The sequence below is a fragment of the Callorhinchus milii genome, unplaced genomic scaffold (genome assembly GCF_018977255.1).
Source record: "Callorhinchus milii isolate IMCB2004 unplaced genomic scaffold, IMCB_Cmil_1.0 Scaffold1, whole genome shotgun sequence".
In the NCBI taxonomy this organism is placed as follows: Eukaryota; Metazoa; Chordata; class Chondrichthyes; order Chimaeriformes; family Callorhinchidae; genus Callorhinchus; species Callorhinchus milii.
In genome coordinates, this window is record NW_024704742.1 from 66129760 (window position 1) to 66152808 (window position 23049).

At 43.5% G+C, this 23049-nt stretch overlaps 1 long non-coding RNA gene across 1 annotated transcript in view; it reads right to left on the reverse strand.

Moving 5' to 3' along the window:
- LOC103181461 overlaps positions 1–23049 on the reverse strand; it is a 71741-nt gene that overhangs the window by 28370 nt on the left and 20322 nt on the right. The window contains exon 2 of the long non-coding RNA XR_488205.2: positions 4693–4797. This is a non-coding gene — a long non-coding RNA (uncharacterized LOC103181461). The remainder of the gene's footprint in view (positions 1–4692; positions 4798–23049) is intronic.

The following is a 23049-nucleotide window of genomic DNA, read 5'->3' on the forward strand; positions in this document are numbered from 1 at the left end:
ATTGACTTATCCCTTTCTAAACTAGAGCTTATTGCGAGTGCAAAATAACCCAAATGTGTTGCTGGGTGCCCTCGCTTGCGTGCAATCGTAATCCCACTCAATCATCACAGCACATCTCTGCCGAAGTTTTCCAGCCCGAACACAGAGTCAGAAACGCAGAGGGGCAAGAGTTTTTGAAGCATTCCAGTCTTTGTCTGTGCTCCGAATCAGCAAAGCCCACGGTTGGCCTGTGACTGATACAGCCAAACGGATCATGACAGCACTTTCAAAGGCAGTTGCTCTAGATATCTTTCTGATGAAGAAATGAATTGGGGCGTGTGAGAAACAGAGCAGCGTGGGATTGTTTTCTTATAAACTTTGTGACCAGTTTGGATTGACTGCCGTGGCACTTTTCCCACCCTGCTCTTTCCTATGTTGCTACTCTTATTAACTATGATGATATCATCTCAGGGTTGTTTGTTAGAGAAAATTAGAGGGGAGAGAGGCAACCCAGGTTATGATATTATCATGTGTGAAAATAATACATAATAATAATAAACCTTGCATTTGATAATAATAAACCTTCCACATTGAGAGGACTTCTCAAAGCAATTTTTGTCATTATTGCTATTGCACTGTAAGGGTGAGACTTTGCACTTTAATTTTGTGATTGTGACTTTGTGATGCACTGATTGTAATGTTTTGTGTATTAAATTAAAATTTGGTCATTCAATCCATGACTGTTTGTTGGACGCTGCTGTGCACAATTGGCTGCCACATTTCACCCACAAAATACACAGTCAATCCACTTTACAGTATATTCTGTGAAGCGCTTTGAGACCAATCAAAAATGTGATAAGATGCTATATCAAATGCAAGGATTATTATTATTACTTTTTACAAAAAAAAAGAATCCTTGATGGAAAAAAAAACCTTGTTGACTTGTGATCAGTTTCGCCTCAGGAATACTTAGGCAAAGTTGTTATGATATTTAGGTAAACCTTTGCCTAAACAGCATTTAAACATCATTTAGTGAATTCACTTTACAGTATTGTTATTACTTTTTAATAATAATGTGGAGTCCTGTAGCTCAGTTGTTAGAGCACTCGCCTCACAAGTGAGAGACCTGGGTTCGATTCCTGGCAGAGTGAAACCTTGGGCAAGTTTCCTTGTTCCACACACCTGATAATAATCCCTCAAGAAAAGAAATCAATAATAAATTGGTCACTTCGATCCACGACTGTCTGTGGGACACTGCTGTGCGCAATTGGCTGCCACGTTTCGTCCACAATTATACAGTCAATTCACTTCACAGTATATTCTGTGAAGCGCTTTGAGACGTCTAAAGTATGTGATAAGGCTCTATACTAATGCAAGGATTATTATATTTATCATTTATTGTTAAATATTTGAATATTATTTAAACAGGCAGATAACGAGGTCCCTGACTGAAGCCTGAGGTTCAGGCTGGATTCACAGTGAGAAAACAAGTAATAAGCAGCAGTTAACAGATTCAAAAGGGATTGTGGCTAAAAAAGAAAGAATCTGGAGGTTTTGTTGGTTAATGCACTGGCAACTGTTTGTTTCTAGATTTGCATTTGATTAACCCGCGGGCTTTGATGCAGGTCAGTGTTCCCATGGGCCCTCGAGAGCTTGAAGGACAAATCTATTCGAAACGTGGCCCCTACACTTCTCCAGGCTGATCCTTCCCATCAGAGACACAATTCGGTTGCCATAGTGCTTGCCCGTTCCGCAGGAGCCAAGACTGTTTACAGTGCGTGACAGAACGGAATAAATTCTCACCCCTCCACCCCTTACACACACACCATACAAAGTCTCTCCAATACACCCCCCCCACCCACTCCCTCCCCTCCACCTCCTGTTTATTACTTGTTTTCGCACTGGGTTTCCAGTCTGAAACTTGGGAATCAGCCAGCGAGCTTGGCATTCTCTTATTGCTAGGCGAAGGCAGCAGTGTTTCATTTACCTAAAATAATATCATTGCTGAGGTGCGGATGTCAATACTGATTCAAAGTTAACGTCATTCAATAAAATACAATAAATACACCACAATACCTTGGTTTAGGGGAGAAATTTCATAGGAATTGCCCTGCAATTGCAGTGCATTGGCAACTCTTTATTTCTCTTCCCCGTTTCACCATCTGTTCTCCATGTCTTGGAGCAATACCCTTGCATTTTAAGTAAACTGTCAAGCTCCTTTTGACGCATGTCTGGCCATGAAGGGCTGCGATTTTGGCAGCAACACAACGATAAACGGACCGAAGGATCGGTCACAACAACAATAATTTGCAATCATATAGTGCCCTTCACACGGGGCAGCGACTTGGAGCGCTTGACTGAGGCAACGCCCAGAATAATAAATAATCTTTACATTTGGTGCAGTGACATGGCAAGAGGACATCTCAAAGCACTTCACGTGATAAAAATATAGTGACTGTATATTTTGGAAATAAACGTGGTAGCCAATTTGTGCACAGCACAGAAACCATGAAATGAATGATCAATTTTATCTGGCCAGGACACCAGGAGAAACTCCCTTATCTTTTCAAATAGTCCGTGGGATTTTTAACGTCCACCTGAACAGGCAGATGAGATCTTGTACCTTCGACAATCCTACACACACTCAGCATTACACTGGAGAGTCAGACTAGAGTGTGAGTGTGAGTTCAAACACGCCTCTGTTAACCTAGTAGTAAGTAGGAACCCGGTTGTTAGTCGATTGGTGAGTCGCTTTTCCAGAGGTAATAATTTCTTCAAAAAAAACTACTAATAATAAATTGGTCTCTTCAATCCACGACTGTCTGTGGGACACTGCTATGCACAATAGGCTGCCAAGTTTTGCCCACAAAGTACAGTCAATTCACTTTACAGTATATTCTGTGCTTTGAGACGTCTTGAAGACGTGATAAGCTGCTATATCAAATGGAAGGGTTATTATTATTATCTTCGCTAGCACATGGTCAGCACACAGTCTGCACACACAATCAATGCACGCAGTCACACCGTTAGCACAGTCAGTGGTCAGTGCATACAGTAAGTGCAGCCAATGCACACACACACACACACAGCCAGTGCTGCAACCCAGATAATGTGATCTCACAGCTCACAATCAGCATTTAATACACTCTCACATTGTTCACCCTGCGAATCCCCAGAGCACAGCTCCGAGGAGTAACCTCAATCGTTGAATGAAACCTTTGGCACAATATTTACCTTTCAGACATGAATCACCATTTGTGTACAGGACCATTTATCTTCTTGGACTTATGAAATTAATCTTTCAAGATCTCCTTGACATCTAGAAAGTTATCTCATGCATAGCAGCTGAGTCTGCATTGCCCCCTATTCCCCCTTGCCCTCCCACCACACAAGTAAACACTCTCCATTTGCAGACTACAAGGATCAAGGTTTATTTGTAAATTCACAAAGAGAAAGATATTTTTTCTCTCCCCACCCCCCTCTTTGACATTCCTTATCAACATTGTCCATTTCATGCTCCCCACAGAAGCAAAGCCATCAAAGTATCCTTTGTGCTGGGGAAAAAAACACCACTTTATTCTCCTCCAGCAAATACCCATCATTTAGCCAGAGCAGCGGGGAAGCTGAATGGTTTCAAGCCAGGGACAGACCCAGATGTATTCGAGCTTCTGTCAGACAATTTCAGTGCTTCACCTGATCTATGGCAACAAGCTGAGAAAAGGTCACTCGTGTTCATGTAGAATACACTCACAGGAGAGCCACAAATCACTGGCTAAAATATCACACCGAAAGCGCCGCCTGGCTTATTGACGACTGGGGACCGTTTGCCTTAAACATACAGTAATGAAATTGACCGGGTAAACTTACACTCCTGTAACCAGCACCGGATACATTAGATGCATTGAAGTGGGGCGGGGAGAAGCTTGCACTGTAACCATTAGCCTGAATGTTGCTGATCCTAATGGAACAACAGGAGGCACTTAAATGCAAACTGAGCTGGTGCCTTGTGTGGCAACAACAACCACAACTTGCACTTACATAGCACCTTCCACACAGGGTAGCGTCTCAGAGGGCTTAACAGTGGCGGAGCCTGACTCCAAGCCGGGTGAGGGGAGTATGAGAGGTGACAATTGAGATGGTCCTTTCCTTATCATCGACATTCAAGCCTAGTGTTCACAACGCTGCATACTGTAAAGTGCAGTGACTGTGTTTTGTAGAGGAAATGCGACAGCCAATTTGTGCACAGGAATGTCCCACAAACAGCCATGAAGTGAATGATTGATATTTATCAAGGCACCAGGAGAAACTACCTTCTCTTTTCGAATTGTGCTATTGGACCTTTAACATCCACCTGAAGAGGCAGACGGGGCCTTGGCTTAACATCTCATCTGAAGGACGGCACGTCCAAAAATGCAGCACATCCCCACTTCTTTGGAGTGCCATGTCAAACTATATAAGGTCCAATCCCTATGTGGGCTTTGAACCCACGACTTTCTATCTCAGAGATGAGCATTCTACCAACTGAGCCAGGCTGACACAAGCTCAATTGTTTTTCCCTTTTATTTGTATTTGTCACGTCCTACCTTCTCGCTTACTATATCAAATGTAAGGATTATTATTATTAGTAGTAGTAGTAGTAACTTTCAAGACTTCATACACCATTGCAGTTGAGTTGAATCTTGTTTTCTACATGTATCAGTTATAACCACTTACTTCTTGATCCTTTTGTCCTCTCGCCTGCTCTCTTCAACCTTCGTAGTTTCTTGCATCATCTTCCTGGTCATTCACTGAGCCAGTGTAAGACCCCCAAATCGCATCCTGTGCAACATATTATTTTCGGTAAATCTGCATCAATCAGTTAAACCTCCTTATTTTACAGGGATAAGCAGGTGATAGCTGCAGCACTAACAGCCAGACATCCGGAGGAGATAGAACAGCAGAGGGCACCTGAAAGAGAGTATAATGAAGCACAGAGAGAAATAGGAATAATAACCATGGATTTATGGGAGGGAGGTCACGCCTGAAACATCTACAAGGGGAAGTCAGTAAATGTTGTAGCCTGGCCTAGTTGGTAGAATTCTCGCCTCAATCCACAATCAGTGCCTTGGGATGTCCTCCCAACGTGAAAGGTGCTATATAAATGTAATTTTGTATTGTATTGCAGTCTGAAGATTATGGGTTCAAGTCCCACATCAGGATTGACACGCCATCACAGTGCTGTGTTGTTAGAGGTGGCGTCCTTTGGATATTGAATTCACACAGTCTAGGCTGACGCTCCAGTGCAATGCTGGGGGAGCACTGCATTGTCAGAGGTGCCACCCTTGGATGAGAATTTAAACTGCCTGTTTAGGTGGATGGTTTCACCCACAAAATCCTTAGTCAATCCACTTCACAGTATATTCTGTGAAGCGCTTTGAGACATCTCGACGACATGATAAAGCGCTATATCAATGCAAGGATTATTATTATCAGTAGCAGTATTATTAAGGGATTGGATGTGAATGCAAGTTGTCGTTGTTAGTCGAGAAACAGCTTTTCGAACTTCTTAAAAAGAAACCGGCTTCTAAGTGAAAACTGGATTGAAGGTCATTCAGGAGCTCTACCCCACCTGAGCCAAAATTGGCTTCAGGGGCTGGGACTATGGTGGAATCTGTAGCCTCTGAAGTGTGGGTAGCATATACGGAAGGATGGGCAGAATCAGAAGAAATAGTGTGTAGCTGTGCACTGTTACTGCCAGGGGAATGAATGAGGGGACTGGTGGAGTGTGACAGGGTTCACTGCTGGGGTTATTATTGTTTACATTGTGTAGGAATAATTTGGAAGTGGAAACAGAAACAAAGCTGTCAGTAGTGTCCAAACATCAGATTAACTCAGTGGGAGACACTCTTTCCACTGGGTCAAAAGATTGTGGGTTCACGGCCCTCCTCTCCTGACTGCTTGTTCAGGTGGATGGTAAAACTTTTTTTTGGTCAGCCAAGTGTCTGAGACATGCGGAAACCCATCACCACAGTAAAGATCCAAAGTCTTCCATTTATGCTACCCACACACGGAAACTTCCCGTGTCTGGAATGACTCTCTCCCGGAATGATGCCCAAACATTTCCCTGGTGACTGGGATGCCATCCCGATGTCAAAGCTTCCACATTCATGTAATTTGTTGTTGAAGACCCTTCTCTTCAACTGTGCCTTTGGTCACCCTCCACACCCTCCACAACTCCTGATCTCAACCACCAGCTCGGGTGTGAATCCCTGACTGTCCAGCGCCTTGCGATATCCTTCTGACGTCTTCCTCCAGGCGCTATACAAATGTAATTTGTTGTTGTTGTTGTTGATGCACTCTGCTTTGCAGCAGCCAAGCCAGAGTGCGTGTTGGGGTTACTGCACACAGCCTGCCATTGAGAGGATCATCTGGCAAGACATTAAAAATCCAGAGTCTCTATTTAATAATAATAATAATCTTTGCATTTGATATAGCGCCTTATCCCATCTTTGAAATGCCTCAAAGAGCTTCACAGAATATATTGTAAAGTGAATTGACTGTATATTTTGTGGGTGAAACAGCAGTGTCCCACAAACAGTCGTGGATTGAATGACCAAATTATTATTATTTTTTATTTTTTGGGAGGAGGGATTATTATCCCCGGAAAAGCGATTCACCAATCCAAATAACAACTGGGTTCCTACTTGCTGCTAGGTAAACAGAGGCTTGTGGAGTAAGGAAACTTGCCCAACATTACGCTCTGCCCAGGAATTGAACCCGTTCCTCTCGCTTGCAAGGCGATTACTCTAACCACTGAGCTACAGCCCTCCACTAAGCTATTTAGAAAAAGAATGGAATTTGTCCCAGTGTTCTGGCCGGTTCAAACATTGAGTCCAACTTGCAGCTAAAAAGCCACTGATGTAATCCCAATGTAAGTAAAGGAGGAAAAAAGTTCCTGTGAGAAGTTTTAGATGTGATCAAGTACTATAAAAATTTAAGGAATTTCAATCCTTGGAAAAATTAGAGAGCCACTGTCCATTGCTGTGTGGAATTGGCTGCCTTATTTCACCCACAACATACACTGTTAAATCTACTTTGCATTACATATTGTGAAGCACCTTTAGATGTGATAAAGCGCTATATCAAAAATGCAAGGATTATTATTATTATAAGGAAATAATATAATAAAAGTAATAATATAATCCTTGTATTTGATATAGCGCTTTTCAAATCTTCTAGACGTCTCAAAGTGCTTCACAGAATATGCTGTAAAGTGAATTGACTGTATATTTGTGGGCGAACGTGGCAGCCAATTGCGCACAGCAGCGTCCCACAAACAGTCGTGGATTGAAAATGACCAATTTATTATTGTTTTGTGTGGGAGGGATTATTATTAGGCGAGTGGGGTAAGGAAACTTGCCCAAGGTTTCGCCCTGCCTGGATCTGAACCCAGGTGTCTCACTTGCAAGGCGAGTGCTCCAACCACTGAGGTACAGGACTCCACCACAACAACAATGTGTATTTATATAATGCCCTTCATGATGAGGTAGCTCTCCACTTCTCAAAGCCGGTCAGGAACCTCAGCGTTCTGTTCGACCCTGAGCTGTCCTTTCGTCCTCATATCTGCGCCACAACTGGCACCGCCTTCCATCACCTCCGAAACATCGCCAGACTACGGCACAACCTCACCCCTCACGCTGCTGAAACTCTGGTCCACACCTTTATCACCTCAAGGCTGGACTATGGGAACTCTCTCCTCGCCGGCCTTCCCGGCACCTCCCTCCACACTGCAGGTCATTCAGAACTCTGCAGCTCGTGTACTGTCCCGCACCAGGCTTCGCGACCACATCACTCCCACCCTCACTCGCCTCCACTGGCTCCCCATCCCCAGAGGATCGAATTCAAGATCCTCATCCTCACCTACAAGGCCATTCACAGCCTCGCTCCCTCCTACCTCTCCGATCTACTATCCCCCTACCTACCTGCCCGTACCCTCCATTCCTCTGGCTCCGGTCTGCTCCACATCCCCCGCCCCAACCGCCCTACCATCGGTGGCCGGGCCTTCAGCCTCTCAGCCCCGAGGCTCTGGAACTCCATCCCCCAGTGCCTTCGCTGCTTCCTCCCTTTCCTCCTTCAAGGCCGGTCTCAAGACCTTTCTCTTTGACCGTGCCTTCAGCTCCCCTCTCGACTCTCTACCCCCTTCTCGCTCCCTCCCTTTCCTCCCCTCACTCTGACCATTTCCCTCTTGCTCGGGTCCTGATCCAACTGTCCAGCGCCTTGGGACGTCCTCCCGACATGAAAAGCGCTCTATAAATGAAATCTTGTTGTTGTTGTTGTGAAGGGAAATGGATGGAGGATAGCAAGAGAGGATCAGAAGGGATGAAGGCTCATTTGCAATATTAACATCGTCATGGACTAGTTGGGTGAACGGCCTCTTTGGGTGCTGTACACTCTATATAAATCTATGTATGTAATATGTAAATGATGCAGCCATGGGCATGGACCACTTTCAGATTCCACACAAGGGATGGGAGCGAGGTGGGTGACAAAACATTGCTTTGATGTCTGAAGAACTCAATTGGAAAAGGCTTGGAAAAGCATTCAGTGCAGAGTGGTCTTTTGAAGTTTTGGATCAAAGTGATCTTCGGTCATTTAAATCACATGAATTGGGAGAACACGTGAATTGAATTACGTGATCATTTAAGGATGATTTATATGGAGCCTGCTACACTTGCAATTGTCACTTACATAATAATTATGCAAAGGAGCTGATTGATTTGTACAGTCCTGATGTCTCATTGTTCACGTTAAACATTTCCCCGGAAAAATACACGGGGCTCGGAAATGTCATTAAAAATCAAAGCAAGGTTCTAACTAAAACGATAGACACAGTGTAAATGGGAACACATTTTAATGTAAAGAGAGAAAAAGAGAATGAGAGAAAGAGAGAGAGTGAAGTCACCTCAAGATCACAAGAGGTTTGGTTGCTTGGGCTTTTTGATTGCAACTTCCAGGAACATCCACTTTCTTCTTCACATTTCTTAAATTAGTCCTAGGCTCGACCACCCTTCCTGATGATGTATTTCAGCCATTAATCCCTCAGCTATAAAGAAATACTTCCTGGTGTCTATCACAAAATTGCTTGTTACAACACTGAACTCTGTCAACCCTTTTAAAACCTGTCTCAAAGCCTATCTCTTTGGCTATCTTTTGTAACCCCACCCTCTGTCCTCTTCCCCCACATCAGCCATCCGGCTCAGGCTCCCACTCGAGCTGTGGGTGGGAGCAGAATGGGTGCGGAGGGGAAAGATGACTGAAGGTGTAGTCAAAAAGTAGAACTTGAGATGGACCTTGAAGGAGGTGAGAAAGGGAACACGTTGGAAGGATGGAGTTCAATCAAGTGGGGGCAGATAGGCTGAAAGCATGATGTTCAAAAGTGGAGTGGGTCAGGCGGCGAACATGAAACAATCCCGCTGAGCAAAACGAGTGGCCAGGTCAGTACGGTGGAGGTTACAAGATACATTTGATAGAATGCTTTTATAATGTTTACAGAAGAGATATTTGGGTAGTATTGAGGGGTATTACAAAAGGGCTGGGCATTGAGATTAAAATGCCAAGATCTTATAAATTGATGGAATAGGCTCAGTGAGCTGAATGGCCTCCTTCTGTTTTCCTCTGTGCAATTCCTTACCACAAATGTGCAATTTCTTATCACAAATGGCTGTAGAAGCCAAGCCAATAACTGCCTTCAGCAGGGAGCTGGATAAATAATAATACTTATATTTGGTAAAGTGCCTTTCACATCAGGGGGATATCCCAAAGCGCTTCACAGGATATTCTGCGAAGTGTAGTGACTGTGTGTGTTTTGTGGGGGAAATACTTGAGGTAAAAGAATACTCTCACCTCTGAAGCAGAAGGTTGTGGATTCAAGCTCCACATTGGGACTTGGAATCACATAGTCTAAATCTAAGCTGACACCCAATGCAACACATGAGATGATAAACTGAGCTCTGCCTGTTCAGGTGGATGTTAAAGATCCCATGACACTATTCGAAAAAAGAGAAGGGAGTTTCTCCTGGTGTCCTCGCCAACAAATCCCCCAAATAAAATTGGTCACTCACTCCATGACTGTTTGTGGGACATTGCTCAATGCAAATTGGCTGCCACATTTCGCTCACAAAAAATCCACTTTACAGTATATCCTGTGAAGCACTTTGAAATGTCTCGACGACAAGATAAGGAGTTATATCAAATGCAAGGATTATTATTAACTGAAAGGTGTGGAGAAAGAGCGGGTTTGGGATTAGTGCAATTAACTGCAGTGGGGAGCACAGACACAATGGGTCGCTTTACCTCATCCTGTGCTTTAAACCTTTGTTGATTATACTGTACATGGTCCAATTATTTTTGTGTGTGCATAGCTGGAGTTAACATTTTGAATTTATTCTTTTCATTCCTCCAGTTAAGCATTTTCCAGAGAACATTTGAATCAAATAAATAACATTTCAGGAGCTGAGCTGACTGAAAAACGTTGGACTAAGCCACAAGGAATGTGAAAGAATGAGTCATAGACAAACAATTATAAGAATGATTGGGATTAATACCAAGGAGCAAAGACAATTGATGCACTAAATAACACTAAATAATGAAAGGCATTGGGAAATAAATAAGTAGAGGAAGTTAGACATCAATGAATACAGTTGAGGACATAAATAGTTGCTCTCTGTTGTTATAGTAACAAGGCAGTCATGTGTGAACTGCAATCATGTTTATTGACTTGAGTTGGTGCCCACTGGGCATCTCTCGTTTGTGGTAGATGTGGAGATGCTCGAGCCACAGTTGGCGGTGAACTGTCAGGCCACTACAGTTAATAATAAATCTTGCATTGGTATATTGCCTTATCAGATCATCGAGACATCTCAAAGTGCTTTACAAGATTCGCGATAAAGTGGAGTGACTGTGTAGTGACTGTGTGTGTTTTGTCAGTAGACAAAAAAGGAACTATACCAAATGCCAGGATATTTATTATTGCTGAAGCCAAGTCTGTCCAAGTCTTGATGCCCTGATACTCGATTACTTAACATAATGTGCACAGGGTACATTTTCCTCATGTTTCTGTTAAGATGAACTTCTTGTGCTGCTGCCTAACGTGACACTTGAGCTATGACGACCAGGAAGATGTCAGCTTAGCTCTCGCTTCTGGGTCAGGAGGTTGTGGGTGCCAGCTTGGTCTTGATACCCATAGTCAAGCCTGACACACCTTGGGGGTGGGGGGGGTGGGGGGTGGGGGAGGGGCGGGAGGGGTGGGAGGTTGTAGCTTCATTGTCAGACGTGTCGTCCTTCAGATGGAACATCAAACCAAAATGTTGTGTGAGGTGACATGAAATATCCTGTGACACTGACATTCAAATTGAAAATGGGATTTCTCCCAAGGCAACCAATGTTTCACAAACAGCCATGAAGTTAATGAGTAATTTTACTGGGGGATTTTTGGCCAGGACACCGGTGGAAACTCCATTCTCTTTTTAAATCTTTTTGAATAGTGCAATGGGATATTTAATGTCGTTGAACAGGTAGGCGGGATCTTGGTTTAATGTCTCATCCGAAGGCCGGCAGCTCCAACAACACAGTGCTCCCCCAGCACTGTGCTGGAGTGTCTGAAGGCCATTAGCTAGTCCTACACAGTGAAAATTGGACCTTGATTGAGGTGACACTGGTGCCATGAAACAATAACTCAGCTCTTCCAGGAACAAAGGAAAATGGGGTGAGGGGAGGGGAATGAGAGACAGATAGCACACAAGGATGGTGAGCAGGCTGAAAAATATTTGAGATGCAAAATGTGGAGCAAATTTATTTTGGATTAACATATGAGGAAAATCCAACCATTGTTACCAGGGAATATAATATAATACAATACAAACAATCAATTCTATAGCACCTTGGACATCCCAAAATGCTTAACAGTAACTGGTTATCCAAGCTGGGCATGGGAGCCAAGGTGTGTGTGTGGGGGAAAGATGACCGAAGGAGAAATCAAACGAGTAAGTTTTGAGATGAGGAGAGGGAGGGAGCGAGATGGACTCTGGGATGCAGTTCCAGAGAATGGTAACAGAAAGGATGAAAGCCTGAGCGCCAATGGTGGGGTGGATGGATGCGGGACATGAAGCAGATTGTTGCTTGCTAAGTGAATGGGTCAGGAGGGTTTGATGAGGTCACAGAGGTCAAGTGGGGTGAGATGTGGAGGGATTTAATGAGGGTCTTGAACTCGATCCATTGGAGGGTGGGGAGCCAATGGAGTCAAGTGAGGATGGGGATGATTGGATCGCAGAGTCTGGAAAGCTCAAATATGATGTCCAGGAGGCTAAAGAAGTGAATAAAACATCAATAAATGTAATTACTTTGTAATCAATTCATTATTTCGCTGCAAGAGGTCTTACAGAAACTAATGGAACAGTTAAGCTCTTATAAGTACCAGGGCAACAGGAGTGAGTTAAAATTGATTGATCGGCATGGAAACTGCAAGGCTAGTTGCCAGCTGGCACAGTCTGCTCTGCAAGTAATCTCCCATTTCTGGCCAATGTGTGTGGGGCTTGATGCAGAATCTATGCCACAGACATCTCCCCTCACTGACTGACAACCCCCAATGTTGGAGTTTGAGTTTGTAACCTTATTCCAACACTCCATGTCCAGCCCCTCAGAGAACCCTGGATGGTTGGAAGTGCCACCCTTCCATCCTTTGGATGGATGCTCTCACGCATTTCATTCTGAGCTGTGCTTCCTACCGAGAAGCTCGCAAGGAATTCCTGGTACCTAGCATCTATCTAGTGAGGACTCAAACCCACATTTGTTGGATGTCGAACAACCCACTAGTGACTATCCTCCTTGGGGAAGGTAAGCAAGGTCTGCTTGGAGATGGATTTCTCCAAGGTGAAATGTTGGAATCAAGCCAGCCCTCTGTGGCGATTTTGGTTGTCTGGTCCCTGAGCCAGGTGGGTCTGCAGTATTCCAGGGCTGCTGATAATATCACATCTGCAGACTGTTCATCTGGCTCATCTGTAGACCCGTCACTGGGGGGGCAGGTAATCCTCCCACTTAGCTCTTGTTAATCCTGTAAACCAAAGCCCTAATGGGCAGGTGTGGTCCTAACTGGACAAGCTGCAGGAAAGCTTGCCAGAAGCCAAAATTCTGTCTGCCTATTCAGGTGGGCATTAAAGATCCCGAATTGTGATGCTATTCGAAAAGAGAAGAGAGTTTCTCCCAGCATCTCGGCTAACGATTCCCCAGATGAAATTGGACTTTCAGCCCCATGGGTTGTTGTGGGACATTGCTGTGTGCAACAACAGCTTACACCCACTTAGGTGCAAAGAAAGATCTTACAAACTGTCTCTTGACATTAGATTCGCATACAAAGCACACATTTTACAGTAACTCTTGTGAAGCACTTTGAAATGTCCTCCTAACATGAAAGGCTTTGTATCAAATTCAAGGATTAAAGGAGAAACTCTATTGTCTTTTTGAATGGTACAACATGACTTTCAACATCCACTTGTGGGTACCAGAAAATTTAACACTTTTCCTAGCTCTGCCCAGAAGAAACTCGGTGAGGATTTCGCAAATCAACCTTCCCCTACCCATCACACACACTTTTCTGACAAGCTGAAGAATGTAATATTGAGTTAGATAAACACTGATGGTTTTATCTTGAGCAGCGCAGAATTCGTCCGTAGGAGTTGTCACGATCAACAGATTATTTTTATCAAATCAAATGTTCTGCTCACTACAAATCTGAAGATCAGTGTCGGATTGGAGAGGTGCATCAAGACATTTGTTGTTCATGAGAAGCTGCTGTGTATGTGCAAACTGCTGTTGCTAATGTCCGTTTTAAATGAAAGATTTCCAGATGAATGTTATCCTAAAATAGGGATGGGTTGTGTGTCATAGTCCTCAGCCTGTGATGTGTTGGTTGGACCAGTGTAACAGTCTTTTTTTCGGAACAAAAGATGCAGAAATTTCAAGGTTGCTATGGAGTTCGCTTCAACATCAATTTGCGGTAAGATATTCTAGAAACATAGGAAACCAGGGACAGGATGAGGCCATTTAGTTCACCAAGCGTGTTCCATCACTTTATTGGATCTTGGCCCAATTTTTAACCCCAGTCGCCCTCCTTTTTCACCTTACCCCTTAATACCTCTACTACCCAAGTACAGTATTTGTCTATCTCACTTTCAAACATTCCCCATTGATTCCACCTCTACATCCTTCTAGTATGCAAATGGAAGTTTGCCTGCAAAATATGCAGTCACTTCACTCAACAGTAAATCCTGTGACGCTATATCAAATACAAGGATCATTGTAAATGTACCTCCTTTACTTTATAGCACTTTACCTGTGAAGCAGTGTGACACGTTTCCATGTTATAATAATAATGCTTGCATTTGATAAACAGTCATGAAGATATCTCACAGCGCTTCACGGGATTTACTGTGAAGTGCAATGATTGTATTGTATAGGCAAACATGGCAGAAACTTTCAACCAATAATGAACCACAAGCATTCATGAAGCGAGTGACCAATATTATTTGGGGGACACTTTCTCTTTTTGATTAGCCCAATGGGATCTTAACATCTACCTGAACAGGGAGACAGGACCTCGGTTTAAGATTTCATCCAAAGTATGCCACGTCCAACAATGTAGCACACCCTACTGTATTGGAGAATCAGCCTATATGAGTTCAAAGTTCCAACGGGGTGCAGGGGAGGGGGGAGTTAAACCCACAACCTTCTGAGAGAAGGTGAGAAAATTCTCAACTGAGCCAGGCTGATACTAAAGGGCCGCTATATTAAATTCAATGATTGTATTTTTATTATTATTATTATTAATAATAAATTGGATTTCAGCCAAGGAAGGCTCCTGGTGCCTGTAGATGATTGGCGTCCGTCGGACTCCGAGCAGAGGTTAACAATGATTAAACTAATCGTTTCAGATCTCTGTAATGACAGCATTTGCCGTAATATCCACACTTAAGTTTAAACACGTCGGGGGGAATGTTTGCAGCATCAGCATCTCGAGGGAAGGAGAATGGGCGAGAAAAGATCAAAGAACCAAATTAAGATATTTCATGAGGCATCAGCTAGAAATTTATTGAACAGCTCATTAAGGTGGAAAATTGCGACTTACAGACACTAAATAGATAAGTCCATGGAGAGCACATGCCTATGTTTTCCCCCACCTCTCCCCTCAGGCCTCCTTCCCCTACCTATCTACCTACTTAACTAACTACCTATCTCCCACCTTCCCATCTCTCCTGCTTAACCCCTGTCTCCCTTGCACTTCGCCCTGCTTCACCATCGTCCAACCCCCTCCTCTCCCCTCTCCCCCCACTCCACTCCATTAAGGTTTATAATTCAGTTGAGATGAAATTTGGTTTCAGAGCCAGCTGACATCACACAGCAACAACAACAATAACAACAATTTACAAGGCACTGGACATCCCAAATCCTTTCCATCATTGAGCAGCAGGTTTGTGCACCAACAAAATGGGCTCGTGGATAAGTCTAGTCACACCTTTCATGTCGTGAAGGCATCTGTCTCTGTCTGGGCCTCAAAGCTGGGGGAGAGGGGTGGGAGGGGGTATTGAGAGGAGTTGACTGAAAGTATGGTTGAAGCGATGGGACCTAAGGCTGGCTTAAACGTGGGGTAGGAGGAAACAAGGACGAGGGACTCTGGGATGAAGTTAATCATAATAATAATAATCCTTGCATTTGATAATAGCTTATCAAATCATTGAGATGTCTCAAAGCGCTTCACAGGATATACTGTACTGTGCATTGACTGTGGGTGAAACATGGCAGCCAATTGTGCACAGCAGGGTCCCACAAATAACCGTGGATTGAGTGATCAAAAATTATTAATTTGGGGGGGGGAAGGGAGTTATCTAACCGATACGATACAGGACTCCATAAAAAGTTCCACAGTGGGGAGGATGGGGCGGGGTGGGATATACAAAGACAGGCAGGGGCAGTAGGGTTGCAGGAGGTCACTGAGGTAATGTGGTGTGAGGGGCTGGGGTGCGGTAATGAAACTAAATTAAACGCGTTCGGATCATAAAAAATTTAAATTGCGAAGTTTTGCCGCTCACTGCTTTTTTTTCTGGCTGTGCTGTGCGGCAGTGTGCACTACACTTTCTAAAGGATTAATTCCACTGTTGCTTATTACTTGGGTCGTCCTTGCTTATCTTTCCCATGACATTGTGTCTCCCAGGCAGCCTGAGGCCATATCACTGCTTTTCCGCACAAAGGCCAGTCTTCCAGCTGAAAAGAGAAGTTTACCTCAATATTTTGGCCTCGCGGCTGGGTTTTAATCCCAGTCAGTGACAGATGACTTGTCTATCTCTCTGTTTCTCTCTCTCTCCCTCTCTCTCTGTCACTCCTGTCCCCTCTATCTGTATATTCTGTACTACTCTCTCTGGCCTATCCTACTCGCTCTGCCCCCTACCCGCTCTCTGTGCCTCCCTCTGCCCACTATCCCCCTCCCTCTCTGCCCATCCGCTCCATTCTCTCTCTGCCCCTACCCGCTCCCTGCGCTTCTCTCTGCCCACTCTCTCTCTGCCCACTTGACTCTCTCTCTGCCCATTGCCCCACTCTTTCTGCCACTGCCCCACTCTCTCTGCCCAGCCCTGCCCCCTTTCTCTGCCCACCTTTACCCTCTCCCTGATCAGAATATTGATCTAATTACATTCGAAACCCTCCCCCCCAGCCTCGCTGCTTTAAGATGCACATCAATGCTTATTTTTCTCTTCCTTGGTCAAAAGTTCAGGGGAGGGAGGGGATGGGGGAGTGCAGGGTTGGGGTGGGGGATTGGACTGACAATGGTTCCCAAAGGAATGGAGTGCTTGACAAATGCGCCAGTGGAATTGGGAGTTGAGTGTGTGAATGTGAATTACAGGCAGCCCTGCGGTGGTTGTCAGGGAGATGCCAGGTTCCTGGTGATCTCTCACAGCGAGGATGAAAACTGTGAAATCGAGGCCCAGTGGGTCACTTGCCTGAGACAAGGCCTTGGTTTCAATTTGTTCTCTAATAGACATGATACACAGGAGAGGCATGGAATAGAGGCCAAATGTATGTAAAATGGATATGACAAAGCGTGTTATTTCAGAACCGTTTAATTGATGGCTGTATCATATAGAAAAAAAGTTCCTCTTGTGGCTTTTTTGGTCTCGAACTTTATACAACATCTTTGGAACTTCTTAAATTCTGTGTAAGATGAATGGTGCATTTTTCAATAACTTCGGTCAGACCAGGTTTTTTTTTACTGTCTTCAACCGCACCTATTGACACCTCCCCTTCTCCCCAGCTCGGCGGCAAACCATACCAGAGTTGAGCCCTCTGAGACGCTATTCCGAGTGAAGGCCGCTATATAAGACGTGTTCCTGACTTGAAAAGGTGCTGTATCCAAAGCAAGGATTATTATTATTTTGTCTGCCCGAATTCAGGCAATAATCAAATCTTAGGGTTGTGACAGTGACGAGAAGCCTCCAGAGCTCCTCTGTGACAGTTAATAACATGATCTAATCACTCAATCACATCAACACTACGAATTAATGATACCCCATGGATCTGCTGATCCATTATCCACTGTGAAATTCAATGAGATGAATGTTGTCTCTGATATCAGACACCAACCGTATGATTTCCTGGTCCCTGTCTGCATTGCCACTCAGTAAACTTGCAGTAACAATGTCTTCAAAATACACAGTCAATTCACTTTACAGTATATTCTATGAAGCACTTTGAGATGTCTCAATGATGTGATATGACTCTATATCAAATGCAAGGAGTATTATTCTTATTCAGTGGTAATGTCGAGGTCCTGTAGCGTAGTGGTTAGCGCGTTCCCTCGCAAGCAAGAGTACCTGGCTTTGATCCCCGGACGGGGCGAAACCTTAGGCAAGTTTCCTTACTCCACACACCTCTAGCAGTAATTGGAAACCACTTGTTAGTTGATTAATGGATTATTCTCTGGGGGTAATAATCCTTCTAAAAATAATTGATCACTCAATCTATTTGTGGACACTGCTTTGGGCAATTAGCTGCCACGTTTCACCCACAAAATACACAGTCAATCCACTTTACAATATATTCTGTGAAATGCTTTGAGACGTGTCAATGTTTTGAAAACGTGCCATATCTAATGCAAGAATTATAATTATTAGTACCCTTCAGTTGCTGTGTCTCTTTAAGGGATCAATGACATGAGGAGGACACCCCTTGCTATTGTAATGACCACCCACTATCCGGTCAGACACAGACCCGAGACACTATAGAGCAGCCCCTTTATAACTTCCACAGCACCGATTACAGGACATGCAATAATTGATATCTTGAAGTGGTTTCAAGGCTATAATTTCATTTTTGAGTGGGAGAACGATAAACCTTACGTTGGTGACTTATGGTCTCATCTGAAGCCTTCAATTAGTTAGCATCTCATAATGCCTCCCAGCCTGTATATTAGTTCATTTTTTATAAATTTTTCCTCCATCTGCATCATCAAAATATATCTGATACATTTGATACAGATCCCAGGATTTACTGTAATCTTGGCTGACACTTTGTTGCAGTACAGGGCATTTGTTTTATTGTCGGAGGTGCTATCCTTTGGATAAAAGGTTAAACTGAGGTCTCAACTGCCTTCAGGTGCATGTTAAAGATCCCATGGGGCTAATCCAAAAAAGCGGGGAGTTTTTCCCAGTGTCCTGGTTAACAATCCCCCAAATAAAATTGGTCACTCTCTTCATTGCTGTGCACAAATTGCCATGTTGGCCCATAAAATATCACAGTCACTACACTTTACAGTCAAATCCCGTGAAGCACTTTTCGATACTTTGAAAGCGTGATAAGACGCTTTACCAAATTTCAAGGATTATTATTATTATTTATTATTATTATTATCCAAAGGAGGGAACGGAGTCCCAAATGACAATCTGTTGGACCAACATTGGAATGAGTGTTGGGGGGAGGAAAAGTCGCAAAGCATGAGATAAAGATTCTCTTTAAAAGTTCCTGTAGCTCAGAACGTTCAGTCGTTAGGGTCGCCACGTGAAGGAGCCTTTCAGTAATATGTTAAAGCTATCTAGCCCGAGGGATTAAACCAAGTCTGAACACCACGCGTAGGTAAACTGGAGATTCCTCAGAGGGAGATATTTGTGAATTAGATATTTTTCTGACTGTTTTATAAATCATCCTAAGTGTCACAGGCTCACAATGCTCCAGGAGACTTGATTTCCCTCTCATGCATTGACCCTCCTTTTTTTTGTTAACCTCGCAAGAATGTCATCTGTGTTTGCTCAAATCGCTGAGAGTAATTCAGCACAGGGAGACAAAGCTGACTTTATTTTAATGCTGTTTGTGCAAGCAAACTACACAGCCCAGATTAGGATCTTGGCACTGAAGGACAAGCCCGAGGGTTCAAGTGAGGTGTTGAGATTAAATCTCCAGAACTCTACAGGCACCCCAGCAGGAAATTGGGATGGTATTAAACTCTATACAACTGTTCAGTCCTCAAGAATTTTGACACATTTCCATGCATTAAAATGACAGAAAGCCCTTTGATGGGATAAGTGAATACAAAGAGGATTAACTTCCAGTCTGTTCCTTATAAAAGCCCCCCTTCCTCCTCCCACCACCCCTCCACCGACCCCAAAATAAAAAGGAAAAAGGCTTTTTAAAAGCCACAATTGGAGAACGAGATCCTTTGTTCAACAGTAGCTTCTTTTCAAAAGGAATCTTTTTTTTTGCTTGATGATTTCTTCATAATGGTCAACTGAACAGTGAAGCTGTGATAGAATTGTCTTCCTACTGTCTTTTGCCATGAGTTACCATGAGTTAAAAAGTGAAAGAGATTAGGTTGCATTTCTTAAGAGGATTTGATCATTTCTTTCTTAATTATTTCTTTCTTAATTTCTTTCTTAATTTCTCCCACAGTCAATCCACTTTACAGTATATTCTGTGAAGTCTCAATGACATTATAAGGCGCTATAGCAAATGCAAGGATTAATATTTTTTACCATAATTAAGAAATCCGGGGGTACGTGTTGCAGTCTCTGAAACACCAAATCCCAATTTATTTTGTTGGGGTAATGTGATGTACCCCTGATTAGAAGGAGCTCTATTCTAAAGGATAGAGGGATTAAGGGATATGGGAATAGGGCTGGTAAATGAAATTAGGTTAGAAGATCAGCCATGATTTTATTAAATGGCGGGGCAGGCTTGAGGGGCCAAATGGCCTACTCCTGCTCCTACGTCTTATGGTCTTATGGTCTCCCTTTTGGATTTCTTAATTAAGAAATCCCATTGAGAAATAATTGTGTCAACCTGGCTCACTTAGTAGCACTCTTGTCTCTGCGTCAGAAAGTGGTGGGTTTAGGCCCCACACTGGGACTTGAACTCACATAGTCTTAGCTACCACTCCAATGTACTTCTGGGTGTTAAACAAGGGGAGGGAGGGAACCAGTCAGAGAGACTCTTGGTTGCAGTTCCAGAGAACAGGGGTAGAATAGCTGTACATGTGTCCATCAATAGTGGGGAGAATAGAGTGGGGGCATGAAGCATTGGACGTTCACCAAACAGAAGGAATCCGGTAGATTATGGTTAGAGCACTCACCTCGTAAGCAAGAGGACCTGGTTAGGACGATTCCCAGGCGAGGCAAAACCTTAGGAAAATTTTCTTATTTCACACACCTCTGTTTACCTAGCAGTAAGTAGGAACTCAGTTGTTAGTCCCCTGACAGATCGCTCTCCAGGGGTAATAATCCCTTCAAAAAAATGTTTTTAAATAATAATTTGGACAGTCAATCCATGACTATTTGTGGGACACTGCTGTGCGCAATTGGCTGTCGCATTTTGGTCCACAACATATGCAGTCAATTCACTTCACAGTATAATCTGTTAAGCACTTTGAGACGTCTCAATGACGTGATAAAGTGCTATATCAAATACAAGGATTATTCTTATTCTTATAAGGAAACCACTCAGCCCCCACAATAATTACTATCATGTGTAGTGTTTGTGTTTGTGTGTATAGTTTGTAGGGCGGGTCGGAGGGGAATAATATGGGACAAAATTTAAATAATGGGCATGAACCCATGTGCTAACACCAGAGATTGCATTAATCTAACAGAACAAAGTATTTCACACCAAATACTGAAAACTTTTCTCCCTCTCCTCTCCCAACCTTTCCACCACTCCCATGTTCCATTGGCATAATCTGAGAATTTTTCCGTTGCTTTGTGGTCTGATAACAGACGTAGATATTTGAGTGAAGCTAAATACAGTGTAGGATAGAATGGTAATTCAGTGGGTATCCTGACACACTGCACTCATACGAGGATTCTGCTGCATTAAATTTCACATGATGCCAGGAGAGGTTTGGATAAAGAAAATCCTTTGGCCTATTTGATCTCATCCTGGCAGAACACATACCCCACCGTCCTCCCATTACAACATCATGCTGTTTCTTAAATGAAACCCAGCGTCTTGTTTCAACTACCCTTCTGGGTAACTGGATCCAGTCGACAAATGTCACATTGAATCTGTTAAAGAGACTATGAAAGGCCATTCGATAATTATTGATTGTTTAGAACCATAGAGACCTAAGACATTTACAGCACAGAAGGAGGCCATTTGGCCCATCGTGCTTGTGCTGGCTTTCTGTCAGTCCTCTTTTCCAGCCTTCATCCTTCTGATTAGTCATTCAAACCAATGTCCCATCTGCCTGTTCAGGTGGAAGTTAAAGATCCCATGGCACCTTTCAAAAGGGGAAGGGAATTTTTCCCAGGGCAAATAGTCAGCTATGTTCACCAAAGGTTGAAGGTGACCTGATAAAGGTCTTTAAAATAATGAGGGGTTAGGGTGATATTATTTCCACTGGTCGGTGAGTCAGTGACTAGAGAATTTTTTTCACGAACCGAGTGTTTAGGATATGGAATGTCCTGCTTGGTGCAATGAGTGAGGCAGAATCCAGGTTAGCTTTCAAAAAGGGAAAAGATAGATATCTATAAAATAATAAACTGCAGGCGATGGGGAAAGGGCAGGTAAATGAGACTGAGATGCTATCCTGCTTGAAGGATGCTATATAAAGGCAAATACATGCTGTTGTCTAAAGGATTGCTCTTAAAGAGAGCCAGCACAGACACGATGGGTTGAATGACTTTCTTCCGTGCTGTAATTCTCTAAGGTTCTGTGAAATCTATTGCTAAGATCTCGGCTCTGGGTTTGGTTCCCAAGCTTCAGACTCTTTGAAGCTGACTCCATCGTCCTCAAAGCGTCAATTAGCCCAAATGTACTTTCTTACATCCAGGGTTTTGGGTGGCTCGGTGCTTTCTTGATGTGTTATGTAACTTTCCACAGAAATCTGGCTCCTAAACAAACAAGCGTCTGTTATAAATAGAAAGAGTCAAGATTCCGTGGAAAGTTACATAAAACGGAGGAATAAAAATTAAAATCAGCTTCCAAAAAGTAAACAAAACAAGCGGCAATAAATCACTTTGAAAATCAGACTAAATAAAAACAGCTTTCAGACTTGTTTAGCCCTATCCTGGGTTAAAATATATTTTCCCGCTTAAAGGGAATTTGTGGTTTATCTGTATCTTGGTCAGATGATCAGGTTTGTCCTGGTGTGAAGATACAGATCCCCACTTCCACACTGAGCATCAGCAAGGGAACATCTCAAACAACGGTGGGATTGCACATACACAACAACAGCAACTTAAACTTACATTGTGGCTTTCCCAGAGGAGCTCCAAAGGCTATCCTCAGGTATTTGCAGGTTCCATACCACCCTCCCTCCCCTATCCCGCACGACACCACCAGTAATATCTTTCAATCTGCAAACACTGTCCTCCTGTGCTCTGTTCTACCTGCTCTGCCATTGGCGGGTTGGCTTTCAGCCATTCGGCCCCTGCTCTGTGGAATTCCCTCCGACTTGTTCTCACCCACCCTCACCCCATTCAAGCTCCATCTCAAATGGTACCTCTTCAACCATGCAATAAATTCTCCCCTCCTGCTCTCCTAGCTCCCATCCCCAGTTCGGATTCC